The sequence below is a fragment of the Equus asinus genome, chromosome 1 (assembly GCF_041296235.1).
Source record: "Equus asinus isolate D_3611 breed Donkey chromosome 1, EquAss-T2T_v2, whole genome shotgun sequence".
NCBI lineage: Eukaryota > Metazoa > Chordata > Mammalia > Perissodactyla > Equidae > Equus > Equus asinus.
This window is the reverse complement of record NC_091790.1, coordinates 70,351,839-70,379,238: the sequence shown is the minus strand read 5'-3', so window position 1 is coordinate 70,379,238 and position 27,400 is coordinate 70,351,839. Positions and strand designations below refer to the sequence as shown.

At 44.5% G+C, this 27,400-nt stretch overlaps 1 long non-coding RNA gene across 1 annotated transcript in view; it reads right to left on the bottom strand.

The window, feature by feature from the left end:
• The window catches only part of LOC139041343 (uncharacterized), a 162,554-nt gene extending 135,489 nt beyond the window's left edge, over window positions 1–27,065 (bottom strand). Inside the window, exon 1 of the long non-coding RNA XR_011496322.1 lies at window positions 27,002–27,065. This is a non-coding gene — a long non-coding RNA (uncharacterized lncRNA). The remainder of the gene's footprint in view (window positions 1–27,001) is intronic.
• Window positions 27,066–27,400: the final 335 nt, after the last annotated feature.

Genomic DNA, 27,400 nt, shown 5'->3' with positions numbered 1-27,400 from the left:
TGTGATGCATGAATTCAGAGATGCCATGTAGGAGACTTACGAAGTCAAAGGCTCCACTTTGAGAGATACACATGAAGTCAGACACCGCAGGCCAAGTGTTACACAAAGTCCGAGATGCAAAGTGTAGTGTTACACATGAAGTCAGAGATGCCAGGCTGATTGTGACTCAGACAGTCAGAGACACCACGGTGAGTGTTAGAATTGAAGCCAAAGATGTCAGGGATAGTGTGATACATAAAACCAGAGAGGCCAGTGAGAGTCTTACAAAAGAAGTCTGAGAGTCCATGGGAGAGTGTTACACTCAAAGGCAGAAATTCCAGGTTGGGTGTTACACAAGAAGTCAGAGACACCAGGAGGTGTGTACCACATGAAGTCTGAGATGCCATGCGGAGTGTTACACATGAAGTCAGAGACACCAGGGGGAGTGTTAGACACGGAGTCAGAAACACCACATGCTGTGGTACACATGAAGTACAAATTGCTGGGGAAGTGTGACAAATGAAGCCAGAGACCCAAGGTGCAGTGTGACACACTATGACTATGTCGGAGACAACAGGGTGAGTGTGAAACACGAATTTACAGATGCCATGGGGAGTGGGACACACAAAATCAAAGACCACAAGTAAAATGTGAAAGACTAAGTCAGAGATGCCTATGGGTGTATTACACAAGATGTCAGAGAGGGCACATGGAGTGTTACACATGATCTCAGAGCCTCCAGGGGGACTGTGACACATGAAGTCTGAGACACCACGGGGAGTATTAAACACCAAGTCAGTGACGTCTGGGCTAGTGTTACACACCAAGTCAGTGAAGCCATGGAGATTGTTTGCACGATGTCAGACACCAGGATAAGTGTGACACATGAAGTCAGAGACATGACAGTGAGTGTGTCACACGACGTCTGAGACTACATGTGGTGTGTTAAACACAAAGTCAGAGACACCAAGGGGAGTCCTACAAACAAAATCAAAGACACCAGGGGTGTATTACACACAAAGGTAAAGACACCAGGGGGAGGGTTACACAAGAATTCAAAGAAACCATGGAGAGAGTGACACACTAATTCAGCGACGATATTGGGTGAGTGACATATGAAGTCAGAGAAGCAACATGAGAGTTACACTCAAAGTCAGGGACGCAAGGGGAAGTGTGACACATGATGTCAGAGATGTCATATTGAGTATTATAATCAGATTCAGAGACACCGGCAAGAGTCTGACATAGGAAATGAGAGAATTCAGTGAGTGTTATACAAGAATTATGAGACATCACAGGGGGAGTGTTACCCTCAAAAGCAGAAAGACCATGTGGAGCATTACAGATGAAGTCAGAGACACCAGGGGTTGTGTACCACAAGAAGTCTGAGATGCCAGGGACAGTGTGACACTCGAGGTCAGAGGTTCCACTTAGAGTGTTACACACCAAATCTGAGACACCAGATGGAATTTGACACACAAAGACAGATGACATGAAGACTGTTACGCATGATGTCAGAGACTACAAGCAGACTGTGAAACAAAAAGTCACAGATGCCATGGGAATGTGACACACCCAATCAAGACCAGAGGTGAAGTGTGAAACGTAAATTCAGAGACACTATGGGGATTGTGACACAAATAGTCAGAGTTGCCAGGGGCAGTGTCACACACGAATACAGGTACACAAATATGACTGTTACACCTGAAGTCAGAAATGCAAGGAGGTGTTTGAGACACAAAATCAGAGCTTCCAGGCTGAGTGTTACACAAGAAGTCTGAGAGGCAATGAGGCAGTATTACACTCAAAGGCCAAAATGCCACATAGATTGTTACAGATGAAATGAGAGACTCCAGAGGGACAATGACACATGAAGTCATGGATGCCACATGGAGTGTTACACACGATGTCACAGACACCAAGGAAAGTGTTACACCCAAACTCTGAGATGGCATAGGCAGTGTTACACACAATGTCTGTGACATCATGGGGAGTGTGACACATGAAGTCAGAAACACGAGAGGCAATGTTACACAGGAAGTCAGAGACATCAGGGAGTGTATCGCACATGATGTCAGAGATGCCAGAGGGAGTATGACACATGAAATCAGAGACACCAGAGGAAGTGTGACATACGAAGTCAGAGGTTGGGATGGTGTTATACACGAAGTCTTAGATGCCCTTGTGAGTGTGACACACGAAGTTATAGATGGCAGGGGAAGTGTGATGAGCATACTCAGAGAAACAAAGGAGAGTGTGACACACGAAGTCAGAGATGTCATGGGGTGTGTTACACATGAAGTCAGACACACAAGAGGTATTGTGATACAGGAAGTCAAGGATACCAGGTGAAGTGTTGCACACGAACTCAGATGCCAGGAAGAGTGTTTCACACGATGTCAGAGATGCAAGTGGGAGTGTGAAACACGAGGTCACAAATTCCAGGAGCAGTGAGTCACTTGAAGTCACAAATGCCAGGGGGAGTGTGACACATGAAGTGACAGACTCCAGGGCGGTGGTGACATGAAATCCGAGACACCAGTTGGAGATGTACAGACAACATCAGAGATGCAAGTGGGAGTGTTTAACACAAACTCAGAAACACAAGTTGGATAGTTACAAATGATGGCTGAGATGCCAGGGGGTGATTGACACACGAAGACAGAAACATCAGGGGTAGTGTTACACAGGAAGTCAGAGACAACATGGAGTGTGTGACACATGAAGTCAGAGATGCCAATGGGGAGTGTTATGCACACAGTCAAGGACACCAGGGTGAACATTACACAGAAAGACCAAGATGCAAGGGGGATTTTCACACACAAAGTCAGAGACTCCAGATGGAGTGCTACACACAAATTCAGAGAAGCCAGGGGAATGTGACACACAATGTCACAGATGACAAGGGGAAAGTTATGCATGAAGTCAGAGACGACTTTGGGAGTGTGATACACGAGTTCATAGAAGTGATGTTGGGAATTACACGGGAAGAAAGAGATGGCAGGAGAGTGTTAGATGAAGTCAGAGACGCATAGTGGATTGTTAATTACCAAGTCAGAGATGTCAGGGTAAGTGTTACATATGGAGCTAGAGACAAAATGGGAAGTGTTACACAGGAAGTCAGAAAAGACAGGTCACGTGTGACACACGATGTCAGAGAATTCACAGGTAGTGTGACACATGAAGCCAGAGACACCAGTGTATGTGTTACAGAAGAAGTCCGAGATGGGACGTGGTATGTTACACATGATGTCAAAGACTACAGGGGGACTGTGACACATGAAGCCTGAGACACCAGGGGAAGTGTTGCACACCAAGTCAGTGATGCTAAAGGGCAGAGTTAGACATTTTAGAGATGCCAGGTAGGTAACACATGAAGTCAGAGACACTAGGGTGAGTGAGATGCAGGAACTTAGAGACATGATGGGGAATGTAAAACACGAAGTCAGAGACTACAGGTGGAGTGTTAAACACAAAGGCACAGACGCCAAGGGGAGTCTTACAAATGCAAAGACACCGGGGGGTATTCCGCACAAACTTAATGACACCACGGGGGAGTGATGCACATGAAGTCAAAGACACCCAGGGGAGGATGACACAGGGCTTGTGACACAGGATTCAGAGATGCCATGTGGTATTGTAGTGCAAGAAGTCTGTCACACCATGGGGTTTGTGACAATAGAAGTCAGAGACGACATGGGGAGTGTGACACACAAGCTCAGAGACACAATGGGGAGTGAAACATATAAGGTCAGAGATGCCACCAGGTGTGTTACACATGAGGTCAGAGACGACAAGGATACTGTGATATACGAAGTAAGGGATGCCAGGTGGAGTGTGACACAAGAAGTCAGAGGGCATGGGGATTGTTATACAAGAAGTCATGGTGCCAGGGGGAGTGTTACACGTGGAGGCAGAGACACCAGTTATAGTGTTACACAGGAAGTCAGACAATGCACATGGAGTGTTATACACCATGTCAGAGTCTCCAGGGCGACTGTGACACACGAAGTCAGAATTGCCACTGCGAGTGTTACACCAAAAATTGGAGACATGAGGGGGAAAGTGACACAAGTCAGAAATCCCAGGGCTAGTGTTACACAGGAAGTCAGGGAAGCCAGGGAGTGTATTAAACACAAAATCAGAGATGCCATGGGGAGTGTGACACACAAAGTCAGAGATGCCAGGGGAAGGCTGACTCAAGAAGTCAGATGTGCCATGGGGATTGTGACACACGAAGTCAGAAATACCACGGTGAGTGTTTCATTCAAAATCAGAGACTTCAGGAGGTAGTATGACACAAGAAATCAGAGACTCCAGTGTGTTTGTTACATAAGAAGTCCGAGAATGGACTGGAGAGTGTTACACTGGATGGCAGAAATACCACATTGAGTGTTACATGTGAAGTCAGAGACACAAGGGGGACAGTGACAAACCAAGTCTGAGATGTCACATGGAGTGTTTTACATGAATTCCGAGATGCCAGGCAGAATGAGACACACAAAGTCAGATGAGCCACATGGAGTATTACACAGGCAGTACGAGATGGCATGGGAAAGTGTCACACATGTATGCAGAAATGCCATGTGGAGTGTTCTACATATAGTCAGAGGTGCCAGGGGAATCAGTACACAGGAAGTCACAGACAAGATGTGGAGTGTAACACATGAATCAAAGACACCAGAGGGAGTGTTAAACACGAAGTCAGAGATGCAATAGTGAGTGTTATGCTCTAAGTCAGAGACTCTAGGGGTTGTGTGACACATGAAATCAGAGACCCCAGTTTGAGTGCTTCACAAGATGTCTGAGACTTCATGGTTAAGTGTTACACTCAAAAGGAGAAAGGCCATGTTGAGTGATACAAATGAAGTCAAAGGCACCAGGAGATGTGTACAAAACAAACTCAGAGGGGCCACGTGGAGTGTTACACATGAAGTCAGAGACAGCAAGGTTAGTGTTACACACTAAGTCAGAAACTCCACATGGTGTGTTACACACAAAGTCCGGAGGCCAGTAGGATTGTGACATGTAAAGTCAGAGACACCAGGCATAGTTTGACACAGAATCCAGACAGCCAAGGTGTAGTGTGCCACAAGAAGTCAGAGGCAACATGGGGAGTATGACTCATGAACTCAGGGACACAATGGGGAGTGTGAAACATGAAATCAGAAATGCCACTGAGAGCGTTACATGTGAAGTCAGAGACGACAAGGGTAGTATGATACACAAAGTCAGGGACGCCAGGCAGAGTGTGACTCATGAAGACGGATGCCAGAGGGAGTGTTACACACAAAATTTGAGATGCCAGTGGGTTCAAGGCACAAGTCATAAGCACAAGTGGTAGTGTTACATAGGATTTCAGAGACACCAGGTAGCATGTTACACATGAAGTCAAAGACACCAAGAGGAGTGTGACACACAAAGTCACAGATGCCAGTAGTACTGTGAAACACGAAGTCAGAAACACCAGGGGGAGTGTAACACATGAAGACAGTGAGGGAGTGTTATGCATGAGTCAAACACACCACAGGTGTATGTTACACACAATGTCAGAGACGCCAGGTGCAGTGTTATGCATAACATCAGAAAGTCGGAGACACGATGGGGACTGTTAAAGACGATGTCATAGACAATAGGTCATGTGTGACACTTGAAGTTAGAGATGCCATGGGGAATGCAACACATGAAGTCAGAGATGCCATTGGGATTGTCACACATTAAGTTGTAGATGACGTGGGAGTGTGACACTCGTGTTCAGAGAAACAATGGAAAGTGTGACACACGAAGTCATAGATGACGGGGATTTTTACACACAGATTCAGAGATACCAGTGGGAGAGTGACAGATGAAATCAGAGACAACAGGGGGAGTTTGACACATGAAGTCAGAGAATCCAGGGGGAGAGTTACACATGAATTCATATACAAAATGGTGAGTGTTACCCTCAATGTCAGAGACACCACAGGAATTGTGACACATAATGTCAGAGATTCCATGGTGATGCGTTACATATGAAGTCAGAGATGCCACGTTGGTTGTTCCAAATGAAGTCAGAGAAGTCAGGGGGAGTGTTACACACGAAGACAGAGATGCCACATGGAGTGTTACACATGAAGTCCTAGACAACGGGTGAAGGGTTACACACAGAACCAAAGGTGCCAGTGGGAGTGTTACACACGAAGTCAGAGAGGCCAAAGGGAGTGTTACACACAACATTATAGACATCAGGGGGATTGTGACAAAAGATCTCGGAGACATCAGGGGGATTGTAACAGAAAAAGTCACTGATGTCTGGGGGAATGTTGCACACGAAATCAAAGACTCCAAGGAGGTATGGTACAAATGAAATCAAAGAAGCCAGGGGGATTGTTATTCAAGATGTCAGAAAGACCTGGGGTAGTGTTATGCAGGAAGTCAGAGATGCCATGGGAACTGTGACACACAATGTCTTAGACACCAAAGGGGGTGTTACACATGGAGCCAGTGAATCCAGGGGAGTGTTAAGCATGAAATCAGTGTAGGAATGTGGAGTGTTACACACGACAACAGAGACTCTAGGGGGACTGAAAGGATGTCAGAGCCACCAGTGGGAGAGTTACACACGAGGTCATTGATACCTGTGAGAGTGTTACACACCAATTCAGAGCTGCCATGACGGTGTGTTACACATGAAGTCAGAGACACCAGAGGGAGTGTTACTCAGGAACTCAGAGACTCCAGGTGAGTGTGGCACACAAAGTCAGAAAGGACATTGGAAGTATGATACACGAATTCAGAGGCACCATGTAGGAGAGCTACACATCAAGTCAGAGACGCCACGTTGGGTGTTACACAAGAATTCAGACATGGGAGTGGAGGTGTTACATGACATCAGAGATGCCAAGTGGAATGTGACAGAAGAAGTCAGAGACCCAGGGGGAGTGTTACAGAGCCATGGATGCCAGGCAAAGTGTGACACATGAAGTCAGAGAGGGCACGTGGAGTGTCACACACAACATCAGAGTCTCTAGGAAAACCGTGAAAAACAAAGTCAGAGATGTCAGGGGGGGTGTTACAGACGAATTCAGAGTTGCCATGTGGGAGTGTTACCCATGAAGTCAGGGACACCAGGGTGTGTGAGAGACAAAATCAGAGCTGCCACAAGCAGTGTGAGTGACACATGATTTCAGAGGCACCATGGTGAGGGTGACACTCTATTTCAGAGGCAAGAATTGGATTTTTACGCAGAAGTCAGATACGATGGGGGAGTGTGAAACAGGAAGTCACAGATGCCATGTAGAGTGTGACACACAAAGTCAAGACCAGAGGTGATGTGTAAAACATGATGTCAGAGACACAATGGGGATTGTCACAAGAAGTCAGTCACCAGGGGGAGTGCTGCACGTAAAGCCAGAGATGCAAGGGTGAGTGATACACTTGAAGTCAGAGACGCTGGGAGGAGTTTGACACACGAAATCAGAGATGCCATTGGGAGTGTTATACAAGAAGTCCAAAACACCATAGGGGAGTGTTACATTCAAAGTCAGAGAATCCACGGGACCTGTGAGATGAAGTCAGAGAAACCACATGGAGTGCTGAACAAGATGAAACAGACACCAGGGGGACTTTTACACCCGAACTCTGAGACTTCACAGAGAGTGTTACACATGAAGTCTGACATGTCCTTGGGTGTGTGACCCACGAAGTCAGAAATACCAGGGTAGTGTTACACACGAATTCAAAGGCATCATGGAGTATGTTACACATGAAGTCAGAGACGCCAATGGGAGTGTGACACATGAAGTCAGAGATGCTAGGGGAAGTGAGACACTGAAGTCAGAGATTCCAGGGGAAGTGTGACACACAAAGTCAGAACACTAGGGGAAATGTGACTCATGAACTCAGGGATACCACAGGGAGTGTTGCATGCAATGTTAAAGACGCTAGTTGGAATGTGACACAAGAAGAGAAAGACACCAGACATTCTAACACACGAGGTCAGAGGTACCATGGTTAGTGTTACACAGTAACTTGGAGTTGCCAGGGGGAGTGTGACACACCAAGTCATAGACGCCATTGGCTGTGTGTGACACGAATTCACAGATACCAAGTGGAGTGTTGCACAGGAAGTCAGAGACACCAGGGGTAGTGTGACACATGAAATCTGAGACCAGGGGGAGTGTAATGCATGGAATCAAAGACAAAAGAATGAGTGTTATGCACGAAGTCAGAGAAGCCACCAGGCGGGTGACACATGAAGTCAAAGATGACAGCTGGTGTCTGACACAGTGTCAGAGATGACATGGGGATTGCTATACATGAATTGAGAGACAAGAGGTCGTGGGTGACACACAAAGTCATCATAGACGCCATTGGGAGAGTTACACATGAATTCAGAGACACCAAAGTGAGTTGATACATGAAATCAGGGACATCAGGCAGAGTGTGATACATGAAGTCAGGGACACAAGGTGGAGTGTGACACACTAGGTCAGAGACACCACATGGAGTGTTACATACAATGTTAGATCTGCCAGGAGTGTGTTACAGACAAATTCATTGATGACAAAGGAGTGTCACACACGAACTCAGAGACAGCAGGTGGATTGTTAGAAATAATTCAGAGATAACAGGGAGAGTGTGACAAATGAAGTCAAAGATGACAGGTGGAGTGTAACACCTAAAGTCAGAGATGCAAGGGGGAGTGTTGCACACAATGTCAGTGATGCATGGGGTAGTGTCACACACGAGGTCAGAGACATGAGAGCGAGTGTGACACATGGAGTCAGAGATGACACGGGATGTGTTACACACAAAATCAGAGTCACCAAAGGTGAGTGTTAGGCAGGAATCAAAACACACATGGGGTGCCTGCCTGGTGGCACAGTGGTTGAGTGTGTACATTCCACCTTGGTGGCCCGGGGTTCACCAGTTTGGATCCTGGGTGCAGACTTGGCACCTCTTGGCAAGCCATGCTGTGTCAGGCATCCCACATATAAAGTAGAGGAAGATGGGCACGGATGTTAGCTCAAGGCCAGTCTTCCTTAACAAAAAGGGGAGGATTGGGAGCAGATGTAATCTCAGGGCTAATTATCCTCCAAAAAAAGTTTAATAAAATAAAACACACATGGGAGACTGCTACTCAGGCAGTCAAAGACACCAGGGAGAGTGTGACACATGAAGTCAGAAACAACATAGGGTGTGTGACACACGAACTAGGAGACATCTTGGGGGAGTGTTACATAAGAAGTCATAGACACCAGGGGAAGTGTTACACAAGAAGACAGCGATACCACCAGGAGTTTGACATACAACATCAGAGACACCATGGAGAGTGTAAACACAAAGACACTGATGCCAGGGTTCGTTTTAGGCTCAAATTCACAGACACCAGGGAGAGTGTTACTCAGGAATTCAGAGACACTATGTGCAGTGTTAGCAAAAAGGTCATAGAAGAAAGGGTGATTGTGACACCTGAAGTCAGTGACACCTTGGGGAGTTTTAAACGTGAAGTCAGACACTTGAGGGGGAGTGTGAACACAAAGTGAGGGATGCTTTGTGGAGTGTGAAACAGGAATTCAGCGACACCATGGGGAGTGTTACACATGAAGTCAGAGTTGAGAGGGGTAGTGTGACACACGAAGTCAGGATGCCATGGGGACTGTCACACACAAAGTCAAATAGGCCAGAGGGATGTGAACATGATGTCAGAGATGCAATGTGGAGTGTTACACACGAGCTCAGAGATGACAGTTGGATTGTTACACATGGAGTCAGAAACTCCATGTGGTGAGTTACACACAAAGTTGATGATGCAATGGGGAGTATGACACACAAAGTCAGACACTCAAGCTGCAGTCGTGTGTGATACTTGAAGTCAGTGATGCTACAGGGATTGATACTCATGAAGGCAGAGATGCCAGCGGGAATGTTTTAAACACGAAGTTATTGTCGGTGGAAGGAGAGTGAAGCATGAACTCAGAGACACCAGAGGGAATGTGACAAACAGAAAAGAGGCCAAGGGGTGTGCTACACACAAAATCAAAGACAACATGGTGAGTTGATACATGAAGTCAGGGAGGCCAGGTGGAGAGTGACATATAAATACAGTGGTGGCAAGGGGATTGTTATATGAAATCATGATGTCATAGGGTGAGTGACACACAAAGTCAGAGTCACAAGGTGTAATGTGATACATAAGGTCTGAGACAGCTCAGTGATTGTTATACACGAAGTTATGATTTCAGGAGAGTGTGACACATGATGTCCCAGATGCCAAAGGGAGTGTGACATGTGAAGTCAGAGATGCCAGGGGAATTGTGACACAGGAAGTTAGAGGCGCAAGAAGATGTGTTACACACAGAGTCAGAGATGCCCAAGGGTGTGTGACTCGTGAAGTTAGAGACACCTGTCAGATTGTCACACATTAAGTCAGAGACACAATGGTGAGCATTATAGTCAAAGTCAGAGACACCAGGGGTAGTGTGACACAGGAAATCAGAGACACCAGTGTGAGTGTTACCCAAGAAGTCTGAGACTTCACAGGGGAGTGTTAGACTCAAAGGGAAAGACAACAGAGGGAGCATTACACAGAAAGATACGCCAAGTGGTGTTTTGCACAAGAAGTCAGAGACTCCAGGGTTTATGGTACACATAGAGTCAGAAACGCCACATGGTGTGTTCCACAGAAATCCACGATGCCAGAGGCAGTGTGGCACATGATGTCAGAGACCCAAGTTGCAGTGTGACACACCAAGTCAGCAACAAGTGGAGTGTGAAACATGAACACAGAGACATAAGGGGAGGAGTGACACATGAAGTCAGGGATGCCACCAGTTATTTTACACAAGGAAGCAGAGATGAAGTGGGGAGTGGGATACACGAAGTCTGGGACGGCAGTTGGAGTGTGACACATGAAGACAGAGACACCAGGTGGATTGTGAAACAAGTGCAAGATGTAATGATGAGTGTTATACTCAAAATCAGAGATGCCAGGGGTAGTGTGACACAGGAAATCAGAGATGTCAGTATGAGTGTTACAAAAGAATTGTGAGACTCCACAGTGGATGTCAGAGATGCCAGGTGGAGTTTGACAGGTGAGATCCTTGATGCCAAAAGGATTGTGACACACCAAGTCAGAGATGCCATGAGGCTGTTCCACATGAATTCTGAGATGACATGTGGAGTGTGATATGCCTTCTCAAAGAAGATAGGCAGCATGTGACACGAAGACAGAGATGCCATGGGGTGTGTTACACACCAAATCTGAGACTGCAGGTGGAGTGTGAAACAAAGTCAGAAACAAAAGGTGTAATGTTACATAGGAAGTCAAAAACACCAGGGCATGTGTTACACATGAAGTTGGAGATGCCTGGGGATTGTTATACACCAAGTCAGAGATGCCAGAGGGAGTGGGAAATATGAAGTCAGAGACACCAGGGGAATTGTGACACACGAAGTCAGGGATGTCACAGTGAGTGTTACACAATAAGTCGGAGATGACAGGGGGAGTGTGACACACAAAGTCAGAGACACCAAGGGGAGCACAGCACACCAAGTCAGAGACAACTGGGGCAATGTGACACACGAAGTCAGACACTACTGGCCAAGTGTGATCTTCAAAGTCAGTGATGCTTGGGGAATGTTCCACACAAATTCAGAGATGCCAGAGGTAGTGTTATAAACGGAGTTAGAAATGTCAGTGGAAGTGTGACACAGGAAGTTATAGATGGCAGGGACACAGTGACACACAAAGTCGGAGAGGCCAAAGGGATTATGAAACAAAATCAGAAACGACAGATGGAGTGTTCAAGAAGTCAGAGATGCCAGGGTGAGTGTTACACATGAACTCAGCTACACTAGGGGGTTGTTACACACGAATTCTGAGATACCAAGTGGAGGGTGACACACGAGGCTAGAAACACCAGGGTTAGTGTTACACAGGAAGCCAGAGACAGCAGGGTGTGTGTGAAATATGAAGTCAGAGATGGCATGGGCTCTGTGACACACGAAATCAGAGCCACCATGGTGAGTCTTTCTGTTGAAGTCAGATACAACAGGGGAAGTGTTACTCATGAAATCAGAGATGCCACATGAACTGTTACGAATTCAGAACACAATGGAGAGTATGTCACACAAAATCCATGATGCCAGTGGGAGTGTGACACACGAAGTAAGAGATAATACGGTGAGTGATACACTCAAAGTCTCAGATGCCAGGGGGATTTTGACACACAAAATCAGAGCCTCCGGGGTGAGCATTACATCAGAAGTCTGAGACGCCACAAGGCAGTGTTAGACATGAAGGCAGAAATGCCACAAGGAGTGTCACACAGGAAGTCAGAGACACTAGGGGGAGTATACCACACAAAGTCAGAGATGTCACATGGAGTGTTACGCATGCTGTCACAGACGCCATGGGGAGTGTTACACAAGAAGTCAGAGAAGCCAGGGGAAGTGTTGTACACAGAGTCAGAGAACCAGATAGTGGGTGACTCATGAAATCAGAAAAGACGGGGATTGTGATGCACAAAGCCAGAGAGTTGAGGGGGAAATGTTACAAATGAAGTCAAGGACACCATGGGTTTAGTGACACGAATGCAGAGATGACATGGGCATTATGGCACGGATTTAGAGGGGGCCTGGGGGTGTTTTATGCATGGAAATAATGAGACCTTGGGGAGTGTTACTCACTAAGTTAGAGATGACAGGGGGAGTGTGAAACATGAAGTCAGAGCCTACAGGTGGAGTATTAAACCTGAAGTTAGAGACACCAGGGGAAGAGTTATATATAAAGATAGAGATAGCATTGGAAATCTTACACAGGAAGTTATAGATGACGGGGAAGTGTGATGCACATACTCAGAGACACAAAAGGGGCTTGTGACACACGAAGTCATAGACATCGTGGGGTGATTTACAAACGAAGTCATACAGGCCAGGCAAATGTGACACTCGAAGTCAGGGATGCCAGGAGGAGTCTTCCACATAAATTCCGAGACACCAGGTTGAGATTGATGCATGAAGTCACAGGCGCCATGGGGATTGTGACACACGAAGTCAGAGATGCCAGGTGGAGTTTCACACATGACATCAGAGATGCCAGGGTGATTGTTACACGTGAACACAAAGACACAATTTGCACTGTTACACACGCAGTCTGAGAGGCCAGGGGTGGTGACGCATGAAGGCAGAAACACCAGTGGTAGTGTTACACAGGAAGTCACATACATCAGGGAGTGCGTGACACACAAAATCAGAGATGCCAATGGGGAGTGTTATGCATAAAGTGAGAGACAACGGGGGAGTGTTATAGAAAATGTCTAAGATGGCAGTTGGAGTGTTACACATGAAGTTATAGATGGCAGGGAGAATGTGAGCACAAACTCAGAGACACGAGAGGAAGTGTGACACACAAACTCAGAGATGCTTGGTGGTTACACACACAGTCTGAGACACCAGTGGAAGTCTGACACAGCAAGTCAGAATCAGGAGGGGTAGTGTTACACAGGAAGTCAGAGACATCAGGGTATGTGTGACAGAAGAAGTCATATATCCCACATGAAGTGTGACACATGAAGTGTGACACATGAAGTCAGAGATGACAGGTGGATTGTCAGACACGAAGTCAGAGGCGAAATGTAGTGTGTTACACAAGAAATTACATATGCCAGGAGGAGTGTTGCACACGAAAACAGACTCTACGTGGAGTGTTACACATGAACTAAGAGAAACCACATGGAGTGTGACATGAAATCAGAGACACCATTGGTATTGTTACACAAGAAGTGATAGATGGCAGGAGAGTGTGATGCACCTACTCAGAGGAAAAAGGGGGAGTGTGAGACATGATGTCACAGATGCCAGGAGCAGTGTGACTCATGATGTCAAGACAACAAAGGGAGTAGGACAGAGGAAGTCATAGATGTCACTTGGAATTTTACTCATGACGTCAGAGATACAAAGGGGAGTGTTACACACGAACCCAGAGACACAAAGGGGATTGTTACACATGAGTCTGAGACACCAGGGAGTGTGTGGCACATGAAGTCAGAAACACCAGGAATAGTGTTACACGGGAAGTGAGAGAGAACAGGGAGTGTGTGACACATGCGTCAGAGATGTCACATGGAACTTTTATGAACAAAGTCAAAGACACCAGGGTGAGTGCTATAGAGGAAATCAGAGATGACAAGAGGAGTGTCATACTAGAAGTCAGAGACACCAGGAGGAGTGCTACACATGATGTCAGTGATGCCAGGTGGAGTGTTACAAAGTTAGAGACGACAGGGTGTTGTGACACAGAAAGTCAGAGACACCTCTGTCAATGTCACACACTTAGATATGCCACGGGGTGTGTGACATACAAATTCACAAATGACTATGTCACACTCCCCCTGACATCTCGGACTTTGTGTGTAACACTCCACCTTGTGTCTCTGCCTTTGGGTTTCACATACTCCTTCACATTTCAGTTTGTGTAACACTCCCCGTGACACGTCTGTTTTCATTTGTAAGACTCCACCTGGTGTCTATGACTTCCTGTGTAATACCACAGGTGTCATCTCTGACTGGTGTGTAACACTACCCTTGGGGTCCCTGACTCTATTTGTAACAAACCACATGACGTTTGTGCCTTCATGTCTAATGTTGCTGCTCGCATCTCAGACTTCGTGTGTAACACTCTCTGTGTAGTCTCAGAGACTGGTTGTAACATTCCCCAAGGTGTCTGTGACGTCATGTGTAGCACTCCATGTGGACTCTCTGACTTCATGTGTCCCTGCCCCTGGAGTCTTTGACTACATCTGTAACACACCATGTGATGTTTCTGCCTTCGAGTGTAATGCTTCCCTGTGGCATCTCAGTCTTCTTGTGTAAGAGTAACCCTGGTGGCTCTAATTCCATGTGTCACCTCCTGGCATCTCTGACTTTGTGTGTAACAAACACCATTGCATCTCTGGCTTCATGTGTAACACTACCCCTGGCAACTGACTTCTTGTATCATAATCTTCATGATGTCTTTGATTTTGTGTTTCACACTCCCTGTAGTCTTGACTTCATGTGTCACACTCCCTGTTTTGCTTCTGAGTTCATGTGTCACACTCTGCCTTGCATCTGTGACTTCATGTATCACACAATCTCTGTAGTTTCTAACTTTGTGTGTAACATAACCAGTGGGGTCTCTGACTTCATGTGTCACACTGCTGCTTGTGTCTCTGAGGTCATCCATCACACTCCCCCTTTTGTCTCTGACTTCATGTAGCACTCTGCAACTTGTGTCTCTGAATTCCTGTGTCAAACTCACCCTGGAGTCTTTTTTTTTTTGGAGTAAGATTAGCCCCGAGCCAACATCTGCTGGCAATCCTTCTCTTTTTGCTGAGGAAGACTGGCCCTGAGCTAACATCCATGCCCATCTTTCTCCACTTTACATGTGGGACGCCTACCACAGCATGGCTTGCCAAGTGGTGTCATGTCCGCACCTGGGATCAGAACGGGTGAACTCCAGGCTGCCAAAGTGGAACATGCAAAATTAACTGCTGCACCACCAAGCCAACCCCTCCATGGTATCTTTGACTTCGTGTGTCACACTCCCCCTGTTGTTGCAGACTTCTTGTGTAACACACCACATGGCATCTTTGACTCCATGTAACACTCCTTCTGGTGTCTCTGACTTCATGTATAACATTCCATGTGGTGTTTCTGACTACGTGTGTAACACTCCACGTGGCATTTCTCCCTTTGTGTGTTACACACACATGTCATCTTGGACTTAGTGTGTAACTCTCTGCATGGTGTCTCTGACTTTGTGCATAACACTCCCCTTGGTATCCTTGTTTTCATGCATAATACACCCCCATTGCGTCTCTGAATTCATGTGTTATACTCCCTCTGTCATCTCTGTATTCATGTGTCACAAAACCCCTGGTGTCTTTGAGGTCATATATAACACTCCTCCTCATGTCTCTGAGTTTGTGCATTGCACTCCCCCTGTGTTCTCCGATTTCTTATGTTACTCTCTACCTGTTGTCTATGACTCTGTGTAACACTTCCCATGGCATCTATCGCTTCATGCATAACACTCCCGCTGTAATCTCTGGCTTCAAGTGTAACACTTCCTAGTGGTGTCTCTGACTTTGTGTGTCAATCTCTCTGTGGTGTCTCTCACATTTTGTGTAACACTCCACCTGTGGTCCCTGACTTCTTATCTCTCACCCTTACATCTCTGTTTTTGTGTTTCACTCCCACTGTGTCATCTATGACTTCATGGGTAACACTGCACCTGGCATCTCTGCCTTCGTGTATAACACACCTCCATGTCATCTCTGAATTCATGAGTAATACTCTCCAGGGTGCTGAGTTTGTGTGTAACACTTCCTCTGGCATCAGTCACTTTGTGTGTAACACTCCACATGACATCTCTTACTTCCTGTTTCACAGTCCCCCATCATCTCTGACTTTGTGTGTAACACCCCAAATTGCCTCTTTGACTTCGTGTGTAACACTCCCCCAGGCATCTCTGAGTCTGTGTGTAACTCAACCCCTGGTTTCTCTTATGTGTGTAATAATCCACATGCTGTCTCTGACTTCATGTTTCACAGTCACCGTGGCATCTCTGATGTGATGTGTAACACTTTGTCTATTCTCTCTGAATTCGTGTCTAACACTCTCCCTGGTGTGTTTCACCTCATACATAATACTGTTGCATGGCGTCTCTCATTTTGTGAGTAACACACTCCTTGGTGTCATTTATTTCATGTGTCACACTCTACCTGTGGTCTCTGATTTCTTGTGTCCCAAAACATCTGTCATCTCCGATGTCGTTTGTCATTCTACCCCAGGTTTCTTTGACTGCATTTGTAACAATCCCCCTGGTGTCTCTGACTTCATGTGTCAGACTCCCACTGGTGTCTGTGACTTAGTGTGTCACAACCCCTGCATCATTGACTTCACGTATAACAACCCCATGTCATCTCTGAATTCTTGTCTCACACTCCACATGGCATCCCTGACTTTGTGTTTCACACTCCACCTGGCATCTCTGAATTCGTGTGTAAACACCCCATGGTGTCTCTGACTTCATGTATAACTCTCACAAAGACATCACTGACTTTGTGTGTAACACTCCCCTGGCATTCTCTGACTTCATCTGTCATAGTTCCCCTGGAGTCTCTCATTCTTTGTGACCTATCATGTGCCCTCTCTGGCTTCTTCTGTAACACTTCCCCTGGCATCTCTGGCTGCGTGTGTACCACTCCCCATAGTGTCTCTGACTTTCTGCTTCACAATCCCCCTAGTGTTATGAAGGAAGTCAGAGATGCCCTGGGGTTTGTGACAAAGTAGTCAGAGTCACCAGGAGCATGATACAAACAAAGTCATGGAGGTGTGTAATGTGAATTGTTACACACGAGGTCAGAGAGACAAGGAGGACTATAATACATGAAGTCAAAGATACGATTTGGAGTGTTAAACATAAAGTCAGTGATGCAAGGGGACTGTTACACATGAACTCAGGACACAAGTGGGATTTTTACACAGGAATTCTGAGATGCCAGGGGGAATGTGACACAGGAAGTCAGAAGCACCAGGTGTAGTGGTACACAGGGAGTCAGAGTCACAAGTATGTGTGACATTCAAAGTCAGAGATGCCACAGCAAGTGTGACACGAAGTTAGATACACTATGGGAAGCATGACACATGAAGTCAGAGCCATGAAAGACAGTGTGACACATGAACTCAAAGATACCAGGTGGAGTTTTAAATATGATGACAGAGATGACAAGTGGTGTGCTACACACGAACTCAGAGACAAAAGGGGTATTGTTACACACAAAGTCTGAGATGCCAGGGGGTGAGTTACATACGAAGTCAGAGATGCCAGGATGATTGTGATGGGTGAAGTCAGATACGCCATGGGGAGTGTCACACACGAAGTCAGAGATGCCAGCAGGTGTGTTACGAATAAAGTCAGAGACAAAATTTGGATTATTAGCCACTGTCAGAAATGAAGGCATAGTGTAACACACGAATTCAGACACACCAAGAGGGTGTGTTACACAAAGAGAGACACTAGATAGATTGTTACACACGAATTCATAAATGACAGGGGGATTGTGAATCAAGAAGTCAGAGACTTCAGAGGTAGCATTAAACATGAAGTCACAGATGCCACGAGGAGTGTTACACACATAATCATCAACACCGAATAGATTCTGAACACACAAAATCAGAAACAACAGGGGAATTGTGAATCATGAAGTCAGAGACAAATGGTGGAGGGTTACACTTGAAAGCAGAGATGTCGGAGGAGAGCTACAGAAGAAATCAGAGACTAGAGGGCGAGTGTTACACACAACGTCAGGGGCACTAAAAGAAGTGTGACATAGGAAGACAGTGATGCAACTGGGAAATGATGAACAAGAAATCAGAAACGACAGGGGGAGTGTTATCCACAAAGTCAGAGATCCCACGTGAAGTTTTACACAGAGTCAGATACTCCAGGTAGAATGTGACACAGAAAGTCAGAGTACAGGGTCATTGTGATGCATAAAGTCAGAGACGTCAAGTGGAGTGTTTATACATGAAGTCAAAGACATCAGGGGGTTACTGACACACGAAGTCAGAGACAACAGGTGTAGTGTGACATACCAGGTCAGAGACACAGCAGGGACTGTGACACACAAAGTCAGAGACGACAGGTGGATTGTGACAAACAAATTCAGAGGTGACAGGGTGAGTGTTACACACTAAGTAAGAGATGCCACAGAGCATGTTACAAATGAAGTCAGAGACACCAGGGGGAGTATTACACATGAATTCAAAGACACCATGTGCAGTGTTATGCATGAAGTCAAAGACACCAGGGGAGTGTAACAAGCAAGTCAGAGACAACAGTGCAAGTGTGACACATGAAGTCAGACATGTCACAGGTGACTGTTAAATACAAAGTCAACAGACAACAGGGAGAGTTTTACTCATGAAGAGAGAGATGCCATGGAGGAGTGCTACCCATGAACTGAAAGATAACAAAGGGAGTGTTACACATGAAGTCACACAAGACAGTGAGAGTGTGACACACGTCAGAGATACCATAGGGGAGTATTACACACGAAGTCAGTCACATCATGGTATGTATGGCACATGAAGTCATAGACAACAGGTAGAGTTTGACACACGAAATCAGATATGTCAATCAGAGTGTTACACACAAAGTAGAGACAACAGGGGGAGAGCTGCACAAGAAGTCAGAGAGGCCACTGGGGAGTGTTAGGCATGAAGTCAAAGACACCAAGGGAAATGTTATGCAGGATGTCACAGACGCCATGGGGACTGTGAAAAACCATCTCAGAGATGAAAGGTTGAATGCAACACATGAAGTCAGAGACACCACTGGTAGTGTTACACATGATGTCAGAGGTGTCAGGGGGTGTGTGACACATGAACTCAGAGATACCACGTGTAGTGTTACACACAAAGTGAGAGATACTGTGGGAGTGTTACACATGAAGCAGGGCAAACCAGGGGTTGTTTTACACACGAAGTCAGAGAGGCTATGTGGAGTGTTACAGGTGATGTCATAGATGACAGGAGGACTGTGACACAGAAATTGAGAGATGCCAGTGAGAGTGTTACCCACAAAGTCCATGAAGTCATGGGTAGTGTGACACATGAACTAAGAGACACCAAGTGGGGTGTTACACATGAAGTCCAAAATGCCATGAGGGAGGGTTAACATGAAGGCAGAAATGGCATGTGGAGTTTACACATGAAGTCAGGGACGACAGGGGCAGTTTTACACACAAAGTCAGAGATGCCGGGGGACTGTTACACACAAAGACAGTGTGGAGAGAGTGAAGTCACGGACACCAATGGTAGTGTTACACACCAAGTCCAAGATGACAGGTGGAGTCTTGTGCATGATGTCAGAGGAGCCAGGTTGAGTGTTACACGTGAAGTAAGAGACCCACAGGGAAGTGCTATCCACAATGACATAGACGACAGGGGGAGTGTTACACGAATTCAGAGAGACCATGCTTACAGTTACACAAGAAGTCAGATATGACAGGTGGAGTGTTACACACAACTTCAGAGACATCACAGGGAGTGTGACACACGAAGTCAGAGATGACATAGGGAGTGTTATGCATGAAGTCACAGACACCATGGGGAGTGTTACACACAGAGTCAAAGATGCCAGGTGGAGTGTGACACTCAAAATCAGAGATGAGAGGGTGATTGTCAGACATGATTCAGAGATGCCATGAGGTGTGTGACACACAAAGTCAGATAGACCACTGAGAGAGTGATGCAAGAATTCAGAGATGCTAAGGGAGTGTGACACATTAAATCAGAGATGCCAGGGCAAGTGTGACTCACAATCTCAGAGACAACGGGGGAGTGTCACACATAAAGTCAGAGATGCCGGGGGAGTGCTACACATGAAGTTAGAGACAGCAGGGGGAGTGTTACACACATTTAGTGTTACACGGGAAGTACAAGACAAAAGCAGATTGAGACATAGGAAATCAGAGACTCCAAGGGGTGTGTTACACATGACATCAGAGTCACCATGTGAAGTGTGAGATGAGATGACAGAGACACAAGGGGAATGTGACATACAAAGTCAGAGACCACAGGTGAAATCTGAATTGTGAAGTCAGAATCACCAGGAATAGTGTTAAACAGGAATTCTGAGACACCAGGGAGCGTGTGATTCATGAAGTTAGAGATGCCACATGTAGTGTTACTCATGATGTCACAGATGCCAAGGGAGTGTTACACACAAAGTCAGAGACACCATTGGGAGTGTTACGTGTGTCGACGAAAATAATCCATAACCAATCTATAAATGAAAATTTGGGTGAGTTTATTCTGAGCTTAAATCTTAGGATTATAACCCGGGGCCTTTCTTCCTGAAGGAAGAAAGGGCACCAAAGAAGTGGGGTGCACAGACTGGTTATATACCCCCAGGGAGGATGTTTCACATAGGATTGAAATGTCCCTTTTACAATAGTCGTGAGACTGCTCTGTCAGCACAGCAATTGCTGGAAACAGCAGGTAGGTCTTCTGCCTCAGTGAACGCCACAGGGTGGCAGTCTGTTGTCTCCAGCTGAGTGGTGACAGGTGAGCTGGGTGGTCAAAGGTGAGTGCAGCAATCAGTTCCTAGCCTAAGGAAAAATGCTTATCCTTAAGGAAATGCTAATGTGCGGGGAAGTTACATCTTTATCTCAAGGGCCTTTGTTCTGGCCATAAGAAATGTCTAAGTGGATATACAATGCGTGCTCAACAGCCACGGTCAGGTCCTTTTGGAAAAAACAAAGTCAGGCCGAATTAGGTTTATACCAAATGACTTCCTCATATACTCCAATATATCCTATTGCTTGCCATTTTTATTTGTCATTTTCCCCTTTTGATCTCTAATCTTTCGATAGAAAGCATTGATGATCAAAACATTGTCCCTCAGCGCCAGGGTGGCTGCTGCCTGCCCTGGGTCCATCATGTCCCTCGGTGCTAGACTTTTATTTCATTTATTTGCCTAGTCGTCCACATTGGGGGAAATAGTGGACAAGCATAGAGTTATATGTATATTAACAGAGGAAGCATTTCATATGTCATGTAATTTCCAATTAATTTTAGATTGTTGCGCAAACATTGTATATGTGCTTTTTACGACACTTCACATTTACATTGTATATGATTATAGGAAAAGCACAGTAACGATAATAACTCAGAATTTTTAAAAGGATTAGTCTGAAGTGAATTCTTAGTCATAGTCCCTTTCAGAAAAGGAAATTTGTCCAGGGTTATAAGACAGATTGACCATCTCAAGCCATAGAGCAATCACTACTCTAGTTTGTATGCTACTCTTACAACACTGAGTAAAGAAAACAATTAGTTTTAATATTATGACCAGTACAAGGATTCCAAATAATGGAAATAAGAATTCCAATCCGGATTGAAAAAGGGAACTGATACTGAAAAGGGAGCCAACGAAACAAACCAAACTAGGTGCAGGATCGCATAAGGCATCCACCTGCTTCTTCATGTGCTTTAGCAGAAAGGACACATTGGAAGATTCATGACCTATCAAAGCACAGCATCCAGTCTGAATGATTGTATATGTACCTCCTTGGGATGCAGTAATAATGTCTAAAGCCATTCTGTTTTGAAGGACAGCCCTTCTCATTAAACACATTTCAGTATTTGAATAAGGTTATTCCTGCTTGACTATCATTAAGGGCTTCTTGAGTAAATTTAGTCAGAGCTTCCAAATGTAATAATGGCATCTTTTAGCCCCAAAGAAGAAGCAAATATAGTTGAAAATATAGCCATACCAGTGGAACACTGAACAAGCCCATTTGGCCTTAAAGAGAGGAAGACTGACACCAGGTTTTAACTCAGCCTGACTCCTTCCCTGCTTTTAAAGGAAACTCAGGGTGAAGTGTTTTAGCCATCCAGGCAGTAGCCAAGGCCAAAGATTTGTTCCACATAACCACTGAGTTCCATTAGGAGTCACTTGATAAATTCCTGGCCTTCAAGACAAGTCTATTCCAAATTAATCACTTTAAGTATGATAGCATTTCAAACAAATTATAAAATAGGTATACAGTTTAAGCATAACAAATGTTTAAATGAGGAGATATAAGGTTGGGAATACAGGCCTGGTCTGGAGTCTTGGGACAGCTGTCTACAAAAGATGTCGTCTTCTTCTCCTCCTGGTTTGGTCCTTTTCAACAGGGCTGCAAAGAGTCTTATTTGATGTCTCTTTCAATAAATAAATTCTTCAGGTTACAGTCCATGATCCTTAAGTTCTGGGACTTCTCTGTGAAAGAATCAGCTACAAATCTTTCATTTCTTTTAAGCACCACAATAAGACCATGAAAACAATGTAATACATCCCTTAAGCAAAGCTGGTTCATATATTTCTTCATTTAATTGCGTAGGCTGTTATATTATTTAAAAAGGAGACAGCCGATGTTTACAAAAAGTATAGATCTAAGATCAAAGAGCACTAGCATAAGAGCTTTTGGCAACGAGTAAATGCTTCTGAAAGCTTGTCAATTAAGTTCTAGTTGTGCCATTAGTTTTACCAGTCCTGAGGATTGAGGATGGTAAGCGCAGTGGAAATGCTGCAATATTGGCCAAACATTACAAACAGATTTGAGTTCCCCAGTCACTATGTAACTCAGTAGGAATTCCCCAAAGAGGAATTATCCTCTCTAATAGTAATTTACCTACTGTTAAAGCCATTGCTCTTCTGCAAGGAAAGGCCTCAAAACAATGTGAGAACATGCAGATCATTACAAGACATATTTATCCTTGAGATGGTGGCATTTGGACAATGTCCAATTGTCATACCTCAAAGGGTACCTTAGGAAGGGAAAGTGGCCTTGTGACCCAAGGAGTGGGTTTCTTATTGGGCCCGAGCCACATCTGCGAGGGGGTGTCAAAAATTCCCCCTTTTGACTCTCATATCTGCTTATCTTGTTCTGTGGCAATTTCTGGAGCCGGTAGAAGGAAATCTTTTACTGAGTTAGCAGAGTTAACAGAAAGTAGCAGGCATTCTTGAGGCTGGACAGCACATCCAGTTTGATAACATCCTCACTTATCATTTAAGTAAGACTCATTTGTAAACCAAATTAAACAATAGATTGTGGTCCTGGTCTTCTCTCTCTTGTGATGTTGGAAGCAAGGTAACAAGGTTAATGGTTAGAGCAAATTATAAATTAGTTCCTGCGTCCAGGGGGCAGGTAATCAAGAAGACTTCTAGATGTCAGAGTCAAAGCATCTTTTGCAGCTTGAAAGGTCTCTGATGATGTCATCGGGCATTCAGGTATCTTTTTGAGTGGCTTACAGCTTACACAGCAACAGATAGGAATCTCTCTTAAGTTTCTATTAAGTCATTCAGCTTCAGTTTGCAAGGTTTCAGGAAAAAGAGCAGGTTCAATTCTCAATGATTCCAAACGAAAATGAAGGAGAAAATTGAAAACATTCATTTGGAGATTTGTAACCAAATATTTCAGCAGAATTGAGGGTCCGGTTCAGTTCACAGGTAGAAAAAAAAAGCCTCAAAGACAATTAACAGAACTAGGATCCAACATCCACAAATATGTATTTTAGTTTCTCACTGAAGCATAATTCTTCTCTCTAAAATCATCCTCATTTTTACCAAAGATAGCCAAATTAAGACTAATTGGTTTGCAAAATAAGTTTAGTTTCAAGAAACTTGGCCTGGTTATTTACATAAGTGCAGCAAGAATAGCAGTTGATCATATAGGCTCTTAAATCTGCTTTGCTGGAATTTTTTTATGAGGAATCTCAGATTGAACTTTAAAGACCTCTCGAGGCCAGAAAAGCCAAGCCAAGGACTTGCCGTCAGATTTTGCCTTCAGTACCTACAGATTTGGGTGGATTCTTCTCTTCTTGAGGTCCCCCAAAATATTCCGAGGTTCCTCACACCTGCCAGATAAACAAGCTTCCTTACTTACCGGGTAAGATTGCTGGAATCTCTCTGTAAAGCAAGGTACCAGGCCCATATTTCCAAGTGGCTTTATTTCCAGAAAGTCAACCTTATTCCTCAAACACAGTATTGCTATATCCGAGTCTGTATGTTTCTCTCAAATATGACATTCCAGTCAAAGTTTTGGCAAGATAACCAATGTGTCCTGTTATAAGGAGAACACATTCTTATCGAACTTATGCAAATAACTGTATTGCCATGAAATAACCATACTCACAAAGAGTTTCCAAATTCTGGAGGGATCAGGTAGGGAGAAAAAGATAAATGTTTCAGTTTTGCTCACAAAGGTATAATTTCACCAAATTGCTATAAGTCATAGCACAAGAGAAAAGAGAAAACGATTTCCTTAAATATGAGAAAACAAAACAACACATCAAAACTCAACAATATTTCAAACAGAAGTCATAAAAAGTCATAGTCATCCTCATCAGTTCACACAGTCCTGTATAATTGATTACTGAGCTTAATCTCCTGTTAGCAGATTTATGAGGTTATCAGTTTCTCCATTAGATTTCTGTAGTTTCTTACCCAGTTCAGTTCTGTGATCTGAAAGTTTATCAGAAACCTGTAATCCAGAGTAAGTGTCAGAGTCTTTTCCATGAATGTCTCTGAAGATGAGACATATTTGCAAATGTAAAAAGCATCAGAGTAAAACAACTGACTGTAAACAACAAAAGACTTAAAAATGACAATTGACAGAGAAACTTATTATTTCTGATATACACCACCTTAAAATAATATTTAGAATTACGGCTTATAGCCAGGACAGATCAGAATTTTAGGAATGTTATATAGTTTTCAAAACACTTATATCAGTAACATTTACTCATATAATACCACTTAAGAAAGATTATCATCGCTCATCTGACAATGCTTCCAATGACATTTGACAGACAAATTAAGCCTAATTAGTTTAGAATCTTCCACCTTATAGGATGAGAGAGCAAATTTTTTCTGTGAAGTCTCAGGGGCCCTCTGACAATCCTCAGAGAAACTCTCTTCCTTCATTCAGGTCGAAGGAAAACCTTTATTTAGGACTTTAATATTTTTTTTGAGAGAAAAGCTTGTCAAAAATATCAAAAGGTTTTTAAAACACTTATTTAAACAATGCTCACTGTGAAACAATGCTTAGGTATCAACAGCAGAAAGAACACCTTAATAGAGAAACCTCTGTCTTTTTGCATGTAGGAAACATAAACATAGATACAACAAAACATAGATCTTTTGTAAACTTACTCAGAAGGAAAAACCTTTTATAATCTCATTATCAAGAGCAGACTAAGAGTTTAAGAAAATTATCCCTTCAAGAGAGAGAGCCAAATTCTAATTTTTGTACCAGTTTACTTTTTTCATATTAAAACGCATTTACTTAATTAGATTCATTTCAATCTTAACCAACTTGACCAGGTACAAAACTCTTTTCAGAATTTCTTTCACAAACCTATAACTTTCTTTTTGCCTTCAGAATTTGTCCCATGCTTTCTTTCTTCCCTTCTAGTACAGTAGGACAAATTTATCTTTCTTAACCAATGTGGGGACCTGGAAATGGCCACCACAAGATATGTCTCTTTGGCATCAGGATTATTTGAGGCTGATTGCTTTTGATAAAGTGGGACAAGGAAGGAGGCTCTGAGGAATGGAACTTGCCCTTTGTTAGCACACATTTACATTTGTAAGGCAAATCTCTATCTGTAAAAGTTGCCTGCCTCTCTGTACCAGGAAGAAGAAAGGAGATGACCTTCTCTGTAAAAACTCTTAATCAATACCAAAGGCAAGGACTTAAAATCTGCATTTTATTGTGCTTCTCTGGTAACTGATTTCCTCCTGTAACTGACTTCCCTCCCCCTCCCAACGTTGGCATTTCTTTAAGGATTAAGCATCTTTCCTTAGGCTAGGAACTGATTGGTGAGCTCACCTGTGACCACCCAGCTCCGGACAATAGACTTGACTCCTGCTACGCCCACCGAGATAGCAGACCATTACCTGCTGTGTCCATCAAGCACTGTTGCGACAGGGCAATCTTGTGACTATTGTGGGAGGGACATTTCAATCACATGTGAAACACCCTGTTTGGGGGTATATAACCACTATGTGCACCCCACTTCTTTGGTGCCCTTTCTTCCTTTGGGAAGAAAGGCCCCAGGCCATGGTTCTTCATAAAGCTTTAATTTTCTCTTGCTATTCTGTCTCATGTGAATTTAATTCGTTCTCCGGCCAGACGAACCCACATTTGGGAAGAGGAAATCTCTTCCTCCCCTACAGTTTTGGTGTAGTCGGCAGGATGAAATTTCACTGGCTGGACACTGCTTGCTCCTGGACTGCTGCGGCTGAGAGATCCTGGACTCCTGACGAGAGCCGGCAAGAGGTAAGAGTTATTACCATGTCAGTCTCCTGGATCTCTGCCTGCAGGCTCCAATGGAAGCAAGAGTGGTGAGTTTTTTTTCTCTTCTAAATTTAGATTAGCAGGAGAAAATGTTGGTGAGGCTAGCTTCTCGGATTCAACGACTCTAGGATTTGAGTACTCACTGGTTGTAGATCCTTTTCCTCCCAGAGATAGACTTTTCCTTGTCTCTGTCTTTTTGTTTGTCATAAGACACAGGTGTCTCTATAAGCCTATTGTCTGGGCTTTTTGTCTTGTTCTATGTCTTCAGAGCTTGGCTTTGTGACCTTTCTGATCTCCGCCATTGGAGGATGCATGTACTGGCACGCATCTTGGCGACCAGTCAAGTAGACTGGGGTTCTGTGAAAATTTAGATGTCTTGAAGCTCGGCTCTCTTTGTCCGCCTGTGTTAGCTCTCTGGGGAGTTTGTCATAAGAGGTCCCAATTGCATAAGGGGCCTTTGTCATCTCAACCTTTGTTGCTTGCCTTTACTTTCTTAGGCTATTTTTTGGAGTGAATTTTCTGGATCTCTTTTGGGGACGCCT